The sequence below is a fragment of the Gorilla gorilla genome, chromosome 10 (genome assembly GCF_029281585.2).
Source record: "Gorilla gorilla gorilla isolate KB3781 chromosome 10, NHGRI_mGorGor1-v2.1_pri, whole genome shotgun sequence".
NCBI classification, from domain to species: domain Eukaryota; kingdom Metazoa; phylum Chordata; class Mammalia; order Primates; family Hominidae; genus Gorilla; species Gorilla gorilla.
Window position 1 is genome coordinate 17,940,044 of NC_073234.2, and position 12,758 is coordinate 17,952,801.

General features: G+C 45.0%; 1 protein-coding gene and 1 long non-coding RNA gene across 39 annotated transcripts in view; both read left to right on the forward strand.

Moving 5' to 3' along the window:
• The window catches only part of CACNA1C (calcium voltage-gated channel subunit alpha1 C), a 720,825-nt gene that overhangs the window by 329,673 nt on the left and 378,394 nt on the right, over positions 1-12,758 (forward strand). The window lies entirely within an intron of this gene.
• LOC129525792 (uncharacterized) overlaps positions 1-12,758 on the forward strand; it is a 120,981-nt gene that overhangs the window by 40,709 nt on the left and 67,514 nt on the right. Inside the window, exon 1 of the long non-coding RNA XR_008670269.2 lies at positions 1-12,111. This exon is cut by the window's left edge and continues 40,709 nt beyond it. This is a non-coding gene — a long non-coding RNA (uncharacterized lncRNA). The remainder of the gene's footprint in view (positions 12,112-12,758) is intronic.

Sequence of the window (12,758 nt, forward strand, 5' to 3'; positions counted from 1 at the left end):
CTCATATTAGCTCATGTAATCCTCATATCGACCTTCTCCATTTTACAGTTGAAGAAACGAAGGCACCAAGAGGTAAGGAACTTGCCAGAAGTTATGCAGCTGAGGGTAGTAGAGCCAGGATTTGAGCCCAGGCAGCCTCACTGCAGTCCTTGAGTTCCTAACCTCAGATGCCTCTCCTCTGAGGGGAGCCCTGCTGTGCTGCTCATCCTGTTGAGTGACAGCCTGCTAGGATGTGAAGGGGACGTTGGATACTTCCGGAAGCTGTGATTTGGCTGTGCAGATGGTTGTTTCTCAGGCTCTGGTCCATGGTGGGAAGCAGTGAGTGAGCAGATCAGCCCACCTTCAGCCTGTGCGCTCTGCCGTCTGACACCCTCCACCCTCAGGGCCTGATCACAGGCCAGCAGGCAGCTGGTGGCCCTCTTGGGTCCTCTGTCTTCTCCTGAGATCTCTCAGAGACAGCAGAGAAACAAGAGACCCTGGAAATGCCTCATAGCTAGTTTGAATCCTAGCACTTACACAGTCATAAAGTTAAGTCCTTGTGGTCTTTTATCCTGTAGAATAGAAAATTAAAGGGAAAAGGTCCTAAAAAGAATTCCTCCTCTGCCTGTCCCATCTTGCCCAAATCCTCAAAATGTCAATCTTTCCCCAAACTCTGCACACTCTTCAAGCACTTCAGAAACTAATACTTTGGTATATCCCAAATTGACTTTCAGAGAACATTGGATAAAATTTTCTTGTAAAAAGTGTATGTTAGTCAAAAGAAGTTTGAGACACACTGGCTTAAAGTCATGCTAAACAAGTTGATGTGCCACAGGATTTCTCAGGACCTTTGATATGCAAATGTCCTTGGGAGGCAGAGCTAATCCGCAGTTTGGTAGAAGCTGAGCCCCTTCCCCTCCATCTCACATACAAATTAGGAAGTGTTTTCAAGGCCTGTTCGCACTGCCAGTGGCTGTCATAGCAAACTAGTAGCGTCCATTGGCTGTCAGGAATTATGCTGTTGGCACTTCCCCAGCCCCGTGACTAGCCTTAGAGGAAATCAGGACCCCGCTCACCAAAACCAGAGCCCACTCTTAGCCACCTGCCATGGTCTCAGCTGAAGCCATGAGACACCCCTGCCAGCCAGTTCTTCACACCTCTTCTTGGGCCTGCTGTTGACTTCCCTCCTGTCAGCTCCTGGGTTGTACCCTTGGGATGTGCAAAGCTGCAAATCTGACCTGGACGTTAGGTCATTGGCCCAGAGGACTCAGAGTTGTGTTCTTTGGTCCTCTGGGATCCAGTAGGGCTTCCTGCTTCACTTTCATCTGCTTCCTATACCCAGGGTCTGAGAAAAGTTTCTTTGGCAAAAGCATTTCATTGCCAAAAAGAAAATCTGAAAGCTGCTGATGTAGTTTAACCTCCTTTATTTAACAGTTGAGGCAAATTAAGGCTCCAAGATGCTGAGACCTGTGCAGGATCACACAGCTCCTTGGAAGCAGCTGAGCCAGGACTAGCACCCACCTCCCTGCTTCCCAGTACTCATGGTCTTTCGGCTGCATAGCTCTACTTCTCTGCAAAGGGTGCTGGGGCCGAGATTCATGGCCTTTAACTATGGTTCTTAAATGTTACTGTGCCGCAGACCCACCCAGGGCACTTTGTAAAAATTACAGAATCATCCATCTTGAAGGGCCAGGGTCTTGGGAAAGTTGCTTCATCTTTTGAGGCTCTAGATGGAGTGTTCTTTCTGCGCTGCTGAACCTGGAGCACTGAGAAGCTTTTCCTGCTCTCGGGTGCATTTGAATTTGCATGGTCTGTTTTACAGGGCAGGAGGTGCAAATTCCTATTGCTTAAGCCCACTTACATAACAAACTGGCCACACCTTCAATTCCAAAAGGCAATGCGGCTGCCCACTATTGCAGACTCTGAAAAGTAAGGTAGAAACAAACTCTGGGAACCACAGAGGCTACTCTTCATGGACTTATTTAAAAGGAAGACCTCTGGCTCTATCCCCAGAGATTATGATTTAGGAGGTCTGGGGTGGAAGACAAGAATCTGCATTTTAACCAGCACACCCTCTTCCCACTTCCACCCATGTGGTTTTGATGCAGTTCATCCTTGGACTACACTTGGAGAAATGCTGACTTACATAGTAAAGAACCAAAACTGTGTAATTATAGGAATCACTCAAACACCCACATGCTAGGATATGAGGCTAGAAATTCAGGTTTATGATTGTCCAAGTGGGTTAGAGAAAGAAGCAAGGCATCTTGATTTTTAATGTGGATAACATGTAGCACAATGATATCATCCTGATAATCTTTTTTTAATTTTTTTTTGTTATTGAGATGTATGAATATATTATATATTTTGGATATTAACCCCTTATCAGATATATGGCTTGCAAATATTTTCTTACATTTAAATCTTTAATCCATTTTGAGTTAATTTTTGTTTATGGTGTGAGATAAGGGTTCAACAGCCAGTTTTCTCAGCACCATTTATTGATGAGACTATCCTTTCTCCATTGTGTATTCTTAGCACCCTTGTCAAAGATTAGTTAACCATATATACATGGGTTTATTTCTATGGTCTCTATTCTGTCATTGGTCTATGTGTCTTGTTTTTGTGCCAGTACCATACCATTTTGATTACTATAGCTTTGTAGTACAGTCTGAAATCAGGAAGTGTGATGCCTCCAGCTTCGTTCTTCTTTCTCAAGAGTGCTTTGGCTATTCAGGCAAATAACCAGATGGAAAAATGGGCAAAGGACCTGAAAAGACATTTTTCTAAAGAAGACATGCAAATGCCCAACAGGCATATTGAAGGTACTCAACCTTACTGATCACCGGGGAAATGCAAATCAAAACCCCACACCTGTCAGAATGGCTATCAAAAAGACAAGCAATGACAAGTATTGATGAGGATATGAAAACAAGGGAATCCTGCAGGGTACACTGCCAGTGGGAATGAAAATTGGTACAGCCATTATGGAAAACAATATGGAGGCTCCTCAAAAAAATGAAAATAGAACTACCATATGATCCAGAAATTCCACTTCTGGGTATATATCTAAAGGAAATGAAATCTGTATTTCTAAGAGATATTTGCACTCCCATGTTCATTGCAGCATTATTCACAATAGCCAAGATATTGAAACAACCTAAGTGTTAGTTGGCAGATGAATAAAGAAAATGTGATTTTCTATATATAATGGAATATTATTCAGTCTTAAAAAACAAGGAAATCCTGCCCTTTGCAACAGTGTGGATGAACCCAGAGGACACTATGCTAAGTGAAATAAACCAGACACAGAGGGATAAACACTGTGTGATCTCAATTGTATGTGGAATCTAAAAGAGCCCAACTCATAGAAGCAGAGAGTAGAACATGTGTTGCCAGGGCTAAAGGGGCTTGGGGGAAGGGGTAATGGGAGATGGGGAAGGGTTATAAACTTGGCAATCTAATGTACAGCATGGTGACTAATTAAAAATACTATGCTGTATATTTGAAATTTGCTAAGAGAGTAGATCTTAAGGCCTATGACACCACACACACACACACATACACACACACACACACACACACACACACACACAGAGGGAACTGTGTTATTCAGCTCTATTGTGGCAATCATTTCACAGTGTATACATATATCAAATCATCATGTTGTACACCTTAAATATATACAATTTTTTAATTTGTCAGTTATACCTCAATAAAGCTGGGTAAAACTGTAAACTGGAGCTATATTTAAACTACAAAACTGTAAAAATATAAATAAAAGTAAATAAGAAGAAAGTATTAAGCATCGCCTTGCAGGGGGCATTGTGAGTACTGTACTGTATGCCTGCAGCAATCTGCACAGATATGGCCCCTGCCTTCTGGCGACTTACAGTCCAGGAGGGAAGGAATGAGGAAGTGGAGCAGCGAAACACCAAGTAGCAAATGCTGTGGAGGAGACAGCTGGATCATAGTCAGCCAGGGAACTGCATGAGTTTCCGAGGTTTCTTAAAGGTCTGTATGGTATCTCTCACCCTCTAGCATTTTCAGCAGGGAGCAGTCTGGGAACACCCTAGTACTACCTGTAGTCAGAGACCTGGTGGCCTGGAAGTCTATGAGATCTATGTTTAAATCTTTCTGTCTGGTCCGCAGAGCTGCTCAGCTCACTGGTTGGCTACGATGTGGAACACTTGCCATACAAAGCCCTCTGCGATGATTAGCTCATTTAACCCTTTAACAACCCCATCAGATAAGTAGTATTGTTACACACAAGGAAACTGAGGTGCTCAGAGAGGCTACATAACTGAACCCAAGTCAGGGACCCCAACTCAGGTTTGTTTGACTCCAGGGCCTACATTCTATTCCCTTCAGTTCCCTCAACAGGAAAGATGGGGCAACATCCTGTCCTGTCCTCTGCCTCCCAGTTAAAAAAAAAAAAAAATATATATATATATATATATGAATAAAGACTTCTTGATGTGTATCACCAACATATATAACTTGGTTTTGAATGTGGGGGAGGCAAAATGACATTGACAGATAATAGGACTTACATGAAATTCTGGTTTGTTTAGAGATGCTATAAACAGCTTGGCATTGTCGACTCATTTGGAAATTCGACTTCCAAAGGAGCAAATGCAAAGTATTTCTCAAGCCCCAGCCCTCTATTTTTAGATCTGAAGAGGGAAACAACAAGGTAGGTAACTGAAAGTCTGGAGTTGTTTCTATTTAGTTGTTCCTAAAGGCAGGGGGATGGGCTAGAGGAAACCTGCAAGGGCTTTCGACTCACAGGGTTCTTTCATTCTGTGGGCTCCAGTTCTCTGGGCATGAGAGATGCCAAGGAGCTGGTGTGTTTTGGAGAGCTCATGCTCTGAAGCACATCAGAAGAACCAATGGTTGCCGCAAGACCCCCTTCCTAATGCAGATGGAGTTTTCTGTGAATCCCGGAAGGTGCACTTGGGTGGGAGGGAGTTGAGGGGTAGAAAAAGGAAGACAACCCCCACGTTCAGCAGAACCCAGGGCTGATGTCTGCAACAGCATAAAGTGCCTTCTAGAGTCTAATCCTGGTCATCCGTGTAGCATCTCTTCTTCTCTAAACCCTCATCCTAGGCTTTCTTTCACGCTTATGGCCACACACAGTGAGGCTTTCCTCTCTGCCCAGAATCCACAGGGCATCACCCTTCCTCTGGAGCCAGCTTGGGGCTTTCCTGACGTCAGTAGTTTTGGGGGAAGCCAGTGTCACCTCATCTCCGTCTTGAAGCATATTTAACTTTCCCAAATAGCAAACTCTGGCTCTTTGAGCAAATGACTTCCAGATGCTGGAAGCAGCGGCTAGTGGAATTTTATTGCCCCCAAACTGTGGTTCTGGGCTGCATACTTCTGACATGAAGGTAATTTGGAATGTAAACATTGCAAGACGTGTGCTGGAATTAATTAAAGCAACCCTGTATTCTCTAAGGCCTACAAGCCTGCAATTAACTGTTTACATTAACACCAAGCCAAGCAGATCAACCAGAGGATGCAGGGACCCTTGATTTTCACTTTCTCCCTTTACCTTCAGAAAACAGTGAAACGGGAACCAAGCTGACCCATTTCCACAGTCCCAACCTGAGAAGAGGCTGCTTAAGCCATCCTCTCTCGCACAGCAAACAGGCGACAGTGTGAGAAGCCTAACTGGGCATCACGGGGAACCAAGGGCAGGCAGGAACCTCTTCCGCGATATGTCAGACGTCAGAGGCTTCTTTAGCCAGAAATACAAGTGTGCCTTTAAACACGAATGGCCACATTCATGGTGGGCCTGCAGAGAAAACCGTGGCATCTCATACTTGCCTGATAAAACTAGAAACAGCTTTGAGAATAATTTTGTAACTTCATCATGGCATTTAAAAGTAGCATGAAAGTTTTGGAGCAGGATGGTGATGGTGATTGCATAATAACATGAATATACTTAATGCCACCGAACTGTAAACTTAAAAATGGTTAACATAGTAAATTTTGTGTTATGTATATTTTATCCCCCAAATAAAAGAGCAGGGTGTTCAGACTATAAAGGCTCTTTGGGATTATGTAAACTGGGAGAACCCCTAGAATAGTCCTCATTTATTTCCCCCATGTAATATAAGAGGGTGAAGTTCTGGCTTCCTGGGAACAGGCCCACACAATGTCAGGATATTTCAGGGGCATTTACGTAAAACACCAGAAACCCATGCCCCTGGAGCTGACCAATCCTTCACACCCGCTCCGAGTTTGTTAGAGGGGTGACTCTTTTGGCAGGGAGCACTGAGAAATGCTGATATGTGGTTGCCTTCACTATTGGCTGTAACTATGAAAAGAGTTGCTGGAGGCTACCTACTTACCCTCTCTCCCCCAAAGGAGAAAGACTTCAGTATCCTGCAGTGTGGCCGTGGGGCAGGTGTGCGGGTGTGCACACGCGAGCTGTTCTGTTGTTGAGACTCTAGTTGTTGCCGGTTCCTCCCTCTTTATATGAAGCAAGGCAACACCCGCAACAAAGCACTGTAATCTCTCCATTGACCATCCTTCTGCCCTCAGATCAACACAAGGGCCAATTCCATTCCAACAGCATTATACGTCTTTGAAAATGCTCTTTGTGTCCCGCCAGAACCTCCTCCTCTTCTCTTCAGTTTCTTCCTCATATGACACAGCTTCCAGACCCTAACCACCCTGCGTGTCTGCTTTGGGTGTACAGTAGTTTTTCAGGATAATGCCCAGAACTAAACCCAATACTAATAGTGGTCTGCTCAGAGAGGGGTATGGGAATTTTATCATCTGTTCTGTTTTGACTTCCATGTGTCCAACATTATCCCCCAATGTTGCATTTCAACCGTCATACCATCCTTTCCTTAAAAAAGCTTGTGATCATCTGAAGCCTCAGGGATTTTTTTTTTTTTTTTTTTTTTACATGAATGACTGTTGAGCAAGGGCTCCCCGGTCCTGAAATTAGGTAAATTTATTTAACTTAAACTCAGAAATTTACTAGAAATCTTATTCATTATGTTAAAATCAGGGCCTTTGATATCCAGATACTGAGTCCTGACTCCCTCACCCACTGTCCTTCCCTAGCTTTGGGTGTGTCTATGTCTTCATCTGAGTTAGAATTCTATATAGCAGAACTTGATTGAAATGCTGTACAGAATTGGCCTGGGAGTACAGAGACCACCTTTTCAGTTTATATCAGTCAGAGTCATGTGGGTGTGGTAAGGCCTGAGTCCACCCAGCCACCACCATCCAGCTTGGGCTTCTCCACTTTGCTCCCAAGGATTGATGGAGAGTGTGCGAGGACTGGTTAAAGAGATGTATGCTGTGATAGACAGGGCAGGCTAGCAGGGGGATGTGGTGCCTGGCATGTGGCAGGCATCCACTACATTCTGCGGGCTGAGATGGTCAAGGTCATCCCTAGCCTCCTTGCAGGTGATCATTCAGACTTAACTTCCTCCCCACCCAAAAAGTTGCCTCAAAACTGCTCACAAAGTGGGGGCTTTGAGTTTAATTTCTCCTGGAGCCCTCTGGTAGGACACGAATCCGCAGGAAACTGGCTTGCAGGTCTTTGGAAAGAGAAGTAGCCTAAGATGAAGGGCCTAGAAAATCCCCCAGAAAAAAAGAGCATTCCTATAATCAGTGAGGATAAACTAAATGACAGTTTGGGACAACATTTGGTTTCCTTGGTTCATTTAAAACATTGATTCAGAGATTGGGGACTGGCTTTTCCTGACTTAAAAGCAGTGGAGCCCTTTCCCTCTAATGTGGACACACGCTGGTTCCCTCCCTGCCTTAGGGAAGGAGTTGGTCAGGTTGGAGCTAAGAGGGCCTGGGAGGGTCTTTCTTGGTGAAGCAGCATTAGCCATTGGTTGAGACTGAGGCAGACAGGGTTTTAGCTGAAAAGGCTTTTATCGCTTTTTATCTATTGACACTTTTTCAATTAAGGAGTCTCCCCTGAGATGATCTATCGCCTCCCTGTCTGAGCAGGAAATAATTACCAGCAAAGCAGCTCCATCACCTGCCACATGTTTTCCCATGGCCAGGGAGGCTCAGGAAAATATCAACAGCCTGCCTGCTGCTGGCGGTGCCTATGTGGGCACAGGGCACGCGGGCTTTCCAGATGGCCCACCCTTTCCTCTGTCTTATCCTCCCCCCACTTCTTATTCCCTTTGACCAAGGTTTTTATATTGTACCCTGTCACCATCGGGGAATCTAGCCACGTCACCTTCTCTCCTGGCACCTGCTCTTCTGAGGAGCTTGCAGCCTTCTAGGCTGGGTCCATGCCTCCTCTTGTTCCAGGGCCCCCTATACTGCTCATATATTCAGATGCCCAGGGACATATTCCAGCGGAGGCTACCCAGGATAACATTTCTATCTCACTGAGGTTTTTCTGCAGCCTTCAAAATTCCATGATCTGATATTTTAAAGTAAAAGCTTTAAATATAAATGTCATTGAGGTGCAGCACACAGACGGCAAAATGCAAACATTGTGAGTGCACAGCGTGAATTCTCACCTCGTGCACACGGCTGTGTCGCCAGCACCCGGGTCAAGACACAGAACGTTACTCACACGTCTCGTGCCCCAACTAGTCACTGCCTCCCTTCCCCAGGAACCACTGCCCTGACTCCTAAATGGCATAGATCCATTTCCCCTCTTGTTGTACTTCATATAAACTCATGAAGTCTATATTTTTGTCTAGATTTCTTGACTCAGAATCATGTTCATGAGATTCATCCATGCCTGTAGTTTTAAAGTTGTTCATGTTCATCGGTGTATAGTGTTCCATTGTTCGTGTTCATTGGTGTATAGTGTTCCATTGTACAAGTGTGCCACGGTGTTTCTACCCATTCTGTCATTGATGGATATTTTCTGTCTTTTTTTAATGGAGAGCATATGCATGTACTTTAATTACCTGTAATGCCTAGGAGTAGAATTGCTGGGTTGTAGGGTGTGTGCCTATGTTTAGCTCAATTATTGCCAGTTTTACAAAGTGGTTGTGCAACTGAGAAGTTTTTTCAATGTAGAAAATGTGAGAACATTTATCTCCTCAGCCCCCGCCGACTTGCCTTTATGAAAGAAAACACAGAGGTGGGGACTTGTGCAAGGTGAGGACTGCTATTTCTTGATTCCTGGCCTAGTTACCTTTCCATTAGCCTGCAAGGAACCTCTCTTTTGACGGACATGAGAGAAAAGGACGCATCCTCCTCTCTCCCGGGTCACACTTTCCCCCAACCCATTCTATAGCTCATATAATTTTCCACAAAGTGCCTTATTTGAACTTCAAATCTTCAAGGCCAGGTGAGCACCACAGACGTGGCCTTTTCTTGTTTATCCAGAGGGTTTGGGGAAGCACAGCTCCCTGACATTCATTGATGGATATCATCTGCAACCGTCTGCTTTCCTTTTGTGCCAATAACCTGGGAACGAGAGAAAGATGAGTGTTTGCTTGAGATTGAATTTATGACAACACGGAACCAGCCTCCATCAGCTAGACTGATGAATGCCTGGGTGAACATGCCACAGTTTGTGTTTTTTCCCCTCCTAGTCACCACCTTTCTTGATTAGGAAGCTGTGTTGTCAGTGTGCTGACTTATTAGGGAGAAGAATGGGCTCTAGCAGGCCTTTAACCATCACAGTTCTCATTCAGGAAAGAAACGAAGGCAGGTGTTGTACGCCCCGTGCCTCCCACAGAGTCCCGCAAGCTGTGAGTGTCCTCAAACCATCCATCCATCCTCCCTTGAAGGGCTTGGGGGAAGGGGTGTAAAAGGGAAGAAAAAAATCTATGAATTGTACACACATTAAGTTCTAGGCATTATTTTAGGTGCGTGTGTACAATTTCCTGAGCAAATGAATGAATGAATGATTAGTTTTAAAATACAATTAAGAGTTTTGCTGGCTTCCCCAGAACAGAAATTTTCTGAGATTTTTCCTAGATCACTTTTAGCAGTAAGAGTGCCCTAAGAATAATGGCTTTTTCGTCAAAGTCTCTTAATGTCACTGAAGCTTGGGAACATGTTCTCATCGGGCAAGAGAACAACAACAGAAAGGAACTGCATTCCAGTTCCTTGTGTACAAAGGTGCTCCTGACCTCTTTGGCCCCAACTCTAGGGGTAAGAATAACCATAAGTTATTGCCAGAGGGCAGCACCTTCATGGACAGAGAGCAGGTGTTTGAGGGTCCCATGCTCCACCCAGGAAGCTGCTGGCTCCACTAAGAGAATGGGCTCTGGGCCTGTTCAGTTTCTACCAATGTGGGGCAGGCCCCCAAAGCTGAACATAGATGGAGACACAGAAGGGCAGAACAGTTAAAAATTTAATTCCACCTTTGCCATCTCTTATCTGTATGGTCTTGAGAAAGTGCCTGTGTTTCTGTGAGACCTTGGTTTCCACATCTGTAAAATGGGGAGAAACATACCTACCTTATTGGGTTGTTATGAGGATTAAATCAGTCAGTGTATGTAATGTGCAGGGCATGTGGTAAACGTTCAAGAGTGTAGGCTTTTTGTTATTGGAGAAAACATTTGTCAGGTATCTACTGTATGCAGACAGAGGCCAGACATGCCTTCAGGTACCTGCTTCATGCACAGCTGAAGCTGACACATAGTGCTCAGTTAGTTACTTGAGACTTCGCTTTAGCTGACAAGGAAAGCCCTTGGTCATCCTGTATACCGTGCCAGGCTTGGTCTCATGAATAGGTGGAATAGCATGTATATGGTCACTGAGTTTCAGTGGAGACCCCAATGGCCAAAAAGAGAAATCCCACCTTTCTTGTTGATGCCCAAACACCATGAACTCATTAGTTCACCAACAGAAAACTCCCAAGTATCTGCTGAAGTTGGGGCTTGTGCTGGCAGCCTGCGTGACTGTGCGGGTGTGTGCTATGAAGAGCTGATTTGCAGTGGAGACCCACGTGCACAGGCACAAAAAGATGGCCAGGGACCTCGGGGAGAATGCGGACACTACCGGCTGACTGCTGGTGAGACTTGGACTGAATGAGAATACTCATGCCAAGCACCCAGCATAGTGCCTGAAACATAAAAGGAAATTATCTCAGACCTACTAGGATTTTCTTATTAAACAAAACAAAACAGAAAGCAGAAAACAAGTGGTGGCATGGATGTGGACAGATTGGAACCGTTGGGCATTGCTAGTGGGAATATAAAATTGTATCATTTAAAAAAATGCTGTGGTGTTTCCTTAAAAAATTACAAATATAATTCTCATACCATCTAACAATTCCACTTTTGGGTATGCACCCTAAAGAATTGAAAGCAGGGCCTCAAAGAGATGTTTGCACACCCATGTTCACAGTAGCATCTATTTGCACACCCATGTTCACGGTAGCATCTATTTGCACACCCATGTTCACGGTAGCATCTATTTGCACACCCGTGTTCACGGTAGCATCTATTTGCACGCCCGTGTTCACGGTAGCATCTATTTGCACACCCGTGTTCACGGTAGCATCACTCACAAAAGCCAAAACGTGAGAGAAACCCAAGTGTCCTTGGACAGATGAATGGATAAGCAAAATGTGAAATGTGATTGCAAGCTTTAAAAAGGAATGAAATTCTGATCCATGCGGCAACATGGATGAACCTCGAGGACATGACGCGAAGAGAAATTAGCCAGTCACAAAAGACAAATTCTGCATGATTCTATTTGTATGAAGTGCCTAGAGTAATGGAATTTATAGAGATGGGAAGCAGGATGACGGTTTTCAGGGGCTGAAGGGAGTGGGGAATGGGGAGCTATTGAAGGAGTACAGAGTTTCAGTTTTGCAAGATGAAAAGCCTTCTGGAGATCAGTTGCAGAGCAATTTGAGTGTATATAACACTCCTGAACCACATACTTATACATGGTTAAGATGGCAAATTTTATATGTATTTTCCCACAATTTTTAAAAATAATTAAAAATTTAAAAACACAAAAGGAACTCAAATAAATATTTGCTGTATCTGAATCCAGATGAACAGAAGAAATCCCTCCAAGCACTGTGGCCCTGCGCAGGCCAGAGGCTCTGGTGGCGATTGGATGTGGGAAGACAGTCTGGGTGGAGAGGAGATTTCAGGAGAGAAGAGGAAACGGCGCCATCTCGTTCATTTCATAATCACACTGAAAGCAGCCCTGGGAGAGGTGAGGATGCAGTGGCTTGATCTCATCCTAAGGAATAAATAAGTGGCATCGCATTTTAATTAGTGGAGAAGCTCCAGGAGCCAGGCCTGAGGAAGTGCGCCTTCTGCCGGTGCTCAGAGGCAGACGGGGAGAGCAGGGGGCGAGCCGAGGGTCCCGGACGTTTGAAGGGTGGTGGGTAGGAGTGGCGCTGCGGGTGGCTTGGTCTGACCGGCCCAGGGTTTGGAATAGACAGAGTTGTTCTCACTCAGTTGACCTAGTTGACCTTCCTCTCTGAGAAAAATTCACGAGGCATTTAAAGAATGATCTTTGCGCCCCTTGGCCTGGGTGCTCTCCTTCTGGGGCAGGAACTCACAGGATGAGGAAGATTTTGTTGGAGCTGTGGAGTGTGATTACAGGCCTGACAGGTGGCAAGTCAGAGGGAACATCTTACTCTGCAGCCGCTGAAACAATGATTTTAAGCAAGGCGACAGCGGAGAATTCTCCCTATTGTGCAGGGCAACCCTGTTGAGCCACAAGCCAGCACCACATCCCCAGTAAAATCAATCCCAGTGGTGGAAGGAGGCCTCCATCCGTTGGACCTGGCACCCAGCCCACATTGCTCAAGAGCTGTCTCTGGGCCTGGTATATGCTACGCCCTGTGCTACACT